Source organism: Oreochromis niloticus, unplaced genomic scaffold (genome assembly GCF_001858045.2).
Source record: "Oreochromis niloticus isolate F11D_XX unplaced genomic scaffold, O_niloticus_UMD_NMBU tig00000768_pilon, whole genome shotgun sequence".
NCBI lineage: Eukaryota > Metazoa > Chordata > Actinopteri > Cichliformes > Cichlidae > Oreochromis > Oreochromis niloticus.
In genome coordinates this window covers 612179-617899 of record NW_020327243.1, presented here as the reverse complement: position 1 = coordinate 617899, position 5721 = coordinate 612179, and the positions used below count along the sequence as shown (strand labels likewise).

The 5721-nt window shown below is 42.9% G+C and overlaps 1 long non-coding RNA gene across 1 annotated transcript; it reads right to left on the bottom strand.

The window, feature by feature from the left end:
- Positions 1–619: 619 nt before the first annotated feature.
- LOC109201653 (uncharacterized) lies at positions 620–5346 on the bottom strand. The gene is made up of 3 exons (XR_002061718.2): positions 5285–5346; positions 5075–5200; positions 620–682 (listed from the first exon to the last, which is right to left on the bottom strand). It is a non-coding gene; the product is annotated as an uncharacterized LOC109201653 (long non-coding RNA).
- Between the last annotated feature and the right edge of the window lie 375 nt (positions 5347–5721).

Sequence of the window (5721 nt, the reverse complement as noted above, 5' to 3'; positions counted from 1 at the left end):
CATTTCCGAAAGAATGCAAAAGCATTGACATATATTTTTCCTTCCTATGATAGCCCGACGGGCAGGGCTGAGATAGATTTTGGTAGCCCGACTGGAAAAATCGCTAGCCCCAGGACGTCGGACTAGCGATTTTGCGAGCCCTGAAATACACATGCAAATTTCTACCCCCACAAAATAAGTATTTGGATAGATGTTCCAGTCATCAAGCAGCTTAAATTTTCAGAGAAATACTCTTACTGCTTTGCAGACGGTCAGCCAGCTCCTCCTGCTTCATTCTCCTCAGGAAGTCCACTGTGACCTTCACAAATGCCTCTCTGCTCCTCCTCCTCTGTTCATCATCCTCCCTCTGACTCTCTAAGCATTCTGGGTAATCTGGACTCAGAATCTTCTGGATCTTCTTCAGCTCGTTCTTCACAAAAGTGATGATGTTGTCCTCCAGCAGCTGGAACAGAATACTTTATAAATGAGCTAATCAGAGTGAAATCATGGATCCAAACATCAGATCATGTTGGACACACTGACGATCCACTGGTCTACAAAGAGCAGCATGGAGATGACTGTGAACAGAATAGATGTAAAAGTAGTTGTTGTACATGTACAGACCATAAATATGGAGTCCAGCTGTGTTTGATGCTGCTGGGCAGACTGACCACTGGGAACCTCTGAGCTCTGCTGGTCCACTCTGTGGAGGAACCATGGAGATTTAGATCAAGCACAGGATAAAGATCCAGTCAATTATATTTCAGCAAAGACAGTGATTTAGGTGACTACTAATAGTTCAACTAATCCCACAGAGAATCAACTGTTCAGTTTTTTTGTTTTGCGTTTTATTTGCTCTGCTGAGCATCAATCATCAGAGAGGTTTGAAGTCAAAAGTTTTAAAATCCTTAAATTGCATCTCAGATACATGCTTTAAAGACCTCAACCTCAGGACTTACCTCAAGCACTTGAGGTCCAATTAAGATCACTGGGAGGAGTAACCCAGTTACACATGACAATGTCTTCCAACAAAATACCAACATCAGCCCTCCGAGATGTTGTTAGTCCTTTCTCAGCTCAATAACTTTGGATGAAATAGATTATTCCGGCTTCCAAATTTCATTTCATTTCATTTCAAACTCAACTGCAGAGCTGCTAATTAGATCTAACTCAGCTGCTTCCCAATAGTCAATCATACATTTGACTACAACAGGATAATTATATTAGTTTAAATTGATCAAGGCTATTGAGTTACACCAACTGTGAGAATACTCGAATCACAGACAGAGGAGGAGTGGCAGCAATCTTCCAAGGTTTTCATTTTGGTGGTCTCAGAATCTCTTCTCTGCTTTTCGCAGATGATGTGGTTCTGTTGGCTTCATCGGGTGATGACCTCCAGGTCGCACTGGAATGGTTCGCAGCCAAGTATGAAGTGGTGGGAATGAGAATCAGCACCTCCAAATCCGAGGCCATGGTCCTCAGCCAGAAAAGGGTGGAGTGCCCACTCCGGGTCAGGGACGAGTTCCTGCTCCAAGTGGAGGAGTTTAAGTATCTCGGGGTCTTGTTCACGAGTGATGGTAGAAGGGAGTGGGAGATTGACAGATGGATTGCTGCTGTGGCGGCAGTGATGCGGACACTGTACCGGTCCGTCATCGTGAAGAGAGAGCAGAGTGTAAAAGCAAAGCTCTCAATTTATCGGTCGAGCTACATCCTTACCCTCACCAATGGTCATGAGCTGTGGGTAGTGACCAAAAAAAGATCACAGATACAAGTGGCGGAAATGAGCTTCCTCTGAAGGGTGGCTGTCCTCTCCCTTAGAGATAGGGTGAGAGGTTCGGCCATCCGGGAGGGGCTCAGAGTAGAGTCGCTGCTCCTCTACATTGAAAGGAGCCAGTTGAGGTGGTTTGGACATCTGACAAGGATGCCTCCTGGGCGCCTCCTGACTGAGGTGTTCTGGGCATGTCCCACCAGGAAGAGGCCCCGGGGCAGACCCAGGGCATGCTGGAGGGATTACATCACTCAGCTGGCCTGGGAACGCCTTGGTGTTCCACCGGACAAACTGGAGGAGGTGGCTGGGGAGAGGGAGGTATGGGCTTCTCTGCTTAGGCTGCTGCCCCCGCGACCCAGCCTCAGATAAGCAGAAGAACATGGATGGATGGATGGATGGATGGATGGATGGATGGGTGGGTTCTCTGAAACTGTAAAAGCCACCCACCACTTTAATCAAACTGTAGATCTTTTATCTGACATATGGCATAGAAAGAGATTATTAACAGTATTTCCTGAAAACCCTCTCTTGTCTGATCATTTCCTAATAACGTTTAAATTTACAATAATGGATTGCACAACAGTGGGGAGTACATTTCATTGCAATAGCTGTCTTTCTGAAAATGCTGTATCTAAGTTAAGGATATAATTCCTCCACTGTTATCTTCCTCAATGCATTGCATCAACAGATTGCAGAAGAGCTACCTGAACTCTTCTCCCACAGGGGTCTATTATTTTGTTAGTAGTGTTACATCCTCACTGTATACAACTCTGAATACTGTGGCTCCTCTGAAAAATAAAGCCTCAAATCAAAAGTACTTAACTCCCTTGTAGAACTCTCAAACACGCTCCTCAAAGCAGATAAGCGGCATCACACCAATTTAAAAGATTATTATTTTACCTGGAAAAAGAGCTTTAGCCTGGCTGACAAAGAGTCAGAACCAAGGATTCCTTTAACTGTAACTGGTAATGACTTCAAAATGTAACTAATAGAGAAAAAATGTTCACATTTATCATTGTGCAAAGCTAATTTCCAAAGTATTGATATTTATGTAGTCTTTTTCTCTATTGATCTTTTTGAGTTAACTTCAATAATGACTTCCTCCAAACCATCAACGTGTCTTTTAGACCCCATTCCTACAAAACTGCTCAAAGAAGTCCTGCAATTAATTAATCCTTCAATCTTAAATATGATCACCCTATCTCTAATAATCAGCTATGTACCACAGGCCTTCTATCACGATCCTAGGTCGGTGACCCAGTGTTTTGAGTTTTGTACTTTTATTTTTTAATTTCATCATAGCTTATGACTGCTAATACTTTGGTTTCTCTTTTGTATTTCTAGCTCTCTAGCTCTTTGTTCTGGGATTTCTAGTTCTTAGGTTTTGTTCTGGTGCCCCCATGTTTAGTGTAGGTTTAGTTCTGTCCTTGTGTTTGTCTTGTTCCCCAGTCAGTCATGTCGCTCCTGTCCCTGTACTCAGTATTCCGTCCGTTCGGTGTCTGGTCTGGGTCTCTGTCTGTCATGTACTTCCTGTTTCATTTTGACTTTTATTTTGACTGAATGGGTGCAGCGTTTAGCACCATCACCTCAAAGTGAGAACATCGAGGATTCGAGTCCACCGTTTGGCCAGGGCCAGGGCTTTTCTGTGTGGAGTTTGGATGAGGTTTGGTTAATTACAACAGACTATGGCTGCTGGGATAAGCTGCAGTAATATGCAGAAACAACCACAAATACGGGGCTCTGTTGTTAACATCTGGGGTAAAGCATCAGTGACAGCTGAAGGATGGAGCTAAACCTATCACAGCTCTGAAAACTTCACCAATGCAAATTACACAATATTTACTGACTTTGCAAATAAACAATCACTCATAGCAACAATGGTCACAGCCTTGCTTTTTTTAGGTTATCTGATGCAGTAAATTTCTCTGCAAACCTCAGTAATAACTGATCCTTTTGTGTTCCTTAACAGGCGACCATTCAAACAGCTCTGCCAGCCCCCACAGAAGGAGGATTTTACAACAAAACAACAAACAAGCTTTATTCGTCACATACACAATCATACAGAGTACCACATGTAGTGAAAGGTTTTGTGTCTGGGGTTTTGTGTCTGAACTGCGGACAGGCTGCAGACATAGTTGCGCCATTCCAGGGCTTTTTTTTTTCTTTTCTTTTTTTAGCATGGGGGGGTCTAGCCAGGACCCTTACTGGATACTGGGTGGGAATCGAACTTGCGACTCAAGCTCCAAAAGGTGTGCAGTCCAAAGGTGTGCAGTCTTACCACTACCACTTACCACTACCACAGACCAATCATTTCTCTATAGTCCTTTAGTACTGTGATACAAATGATGTGCGACAAGTGAACAACAAGCAGTAAAACTAGAAAAGCAAAAACTCTCATTCCTGATGTTGCCCTGCAGTTCAGAAAAATTAAAAATGAAAGTTTTGCTTTTCTCATTTTACTGCTCGTTGTTCAGCTGTCGCACATCATTTGTATCACAGTAAAAATTATGTCACCTCTGGATGTGAAATAAGAGCCTCCCTCTAATCAATGATTGCAGCTTATTGTTTCTGTTTTTTAGGTAGTCGTGACTACTACATGCTGCCTTTGACAGCTGTTTGACACGTCGGCCATCTTACTCCAGAACTTTCTCAGTTTCCTGCCACCTTAATAGTTTGGCTAACTTTGTTTATCTGGAATGGACTTCATCATCACATAAAGGGCCAAATCAGGATCAGCACACAAAATAACAGAATGATGCTGGTCTCTGCAGCAGACAACAGCTGACTCAACTCAGCAAGTCAAACAGCACAGCCTGTGTGGACAGATGGATGCTGAAAGCCTTCAAACATTTACATGGAAAAGCTTCAAATTTCTCTTTCTGTCAACAGTTCAGTGAGCAGAAGATGAACTGATCTCCAAAAGGCTCAAAGTCAGAGAGGAAATTTTCTTTTCTACATTTTAGCAGATTACAGTTTGAGTTATAGAAAAGAGGAGAGTGACTTTAGTTTTTAGAAGTTAAAATAATAACCAGTGTTTGAGTCATTTTTGATGCTCTGAGTTTTATGAGTAAAGTTGAAATCTGTGCAGCAAAGTTAGTGTTACCTCCTCTAACTTCCTCCAACATACAGCACAACACGACTGATGAAAACATGAGCACGAGTATCACTTCCTGTTTGTTGAAGTGGATTTTCAGTTGTTTAGAAACCAAAGGCTTGTTTTTGAGAGACAGTTTAAATGGGACTGAGTGAATGACGTGTTTGCACTGCAGTTTCTATCCAACAATATCAAGCTGTTAAATCAAAGAGTTCATGTTACTAACAACTCACCTCTCTGCAGCAGACGCCTGGTGGGTTTTAAAACTAACGGGGGGATGTTTGGACCGGCCACTCTTTAAGGACACACAGCTGGGTTCAGGTTCAGGTTCATGTTTACGTTTAGTTCCTCGTTTCTTCCTGTGAATAATGATGGAGCAGTGATGTGAGTGCTGAGCTGTGACATGGAGAAGAGTCATGGACAGTTAGAGATGGTCATCTCACCTCTGAGCTTTGGTCTGGCTCTCATGTTCCCCACACAGAGTGCTTTTAGAGGGAGGGACTCCCTCCTCTCTGTCCTCACACAGATCCATGCTGCTCAATTCACATCAGCTCACACACACTTTCTACCTTCACCTGCAGAGGAAACATAAATCATTCATGTGCACATCAACTGAAATCCTCCTTTCCATCATGTGTGCTGTCCAAATATCAGCTGCTTCTTTCCTGCTTCATCTCAGTGTCAGCTGAGAGAATGACAAACCCACTATGTTTCAACATGTGAAATGATATTGACTTAAATCTGTCCTGATGATAATGAGAAGCTTTGATGAGTTGTGACTGTCTGAGGTGTTACTAGGATGTAGAAACACTGGGGCTCAGCCCTGAAATCTTTGCTATTTTCACTTGACCACAGCAGCTGTTTAAAGTTATTGAGTGTG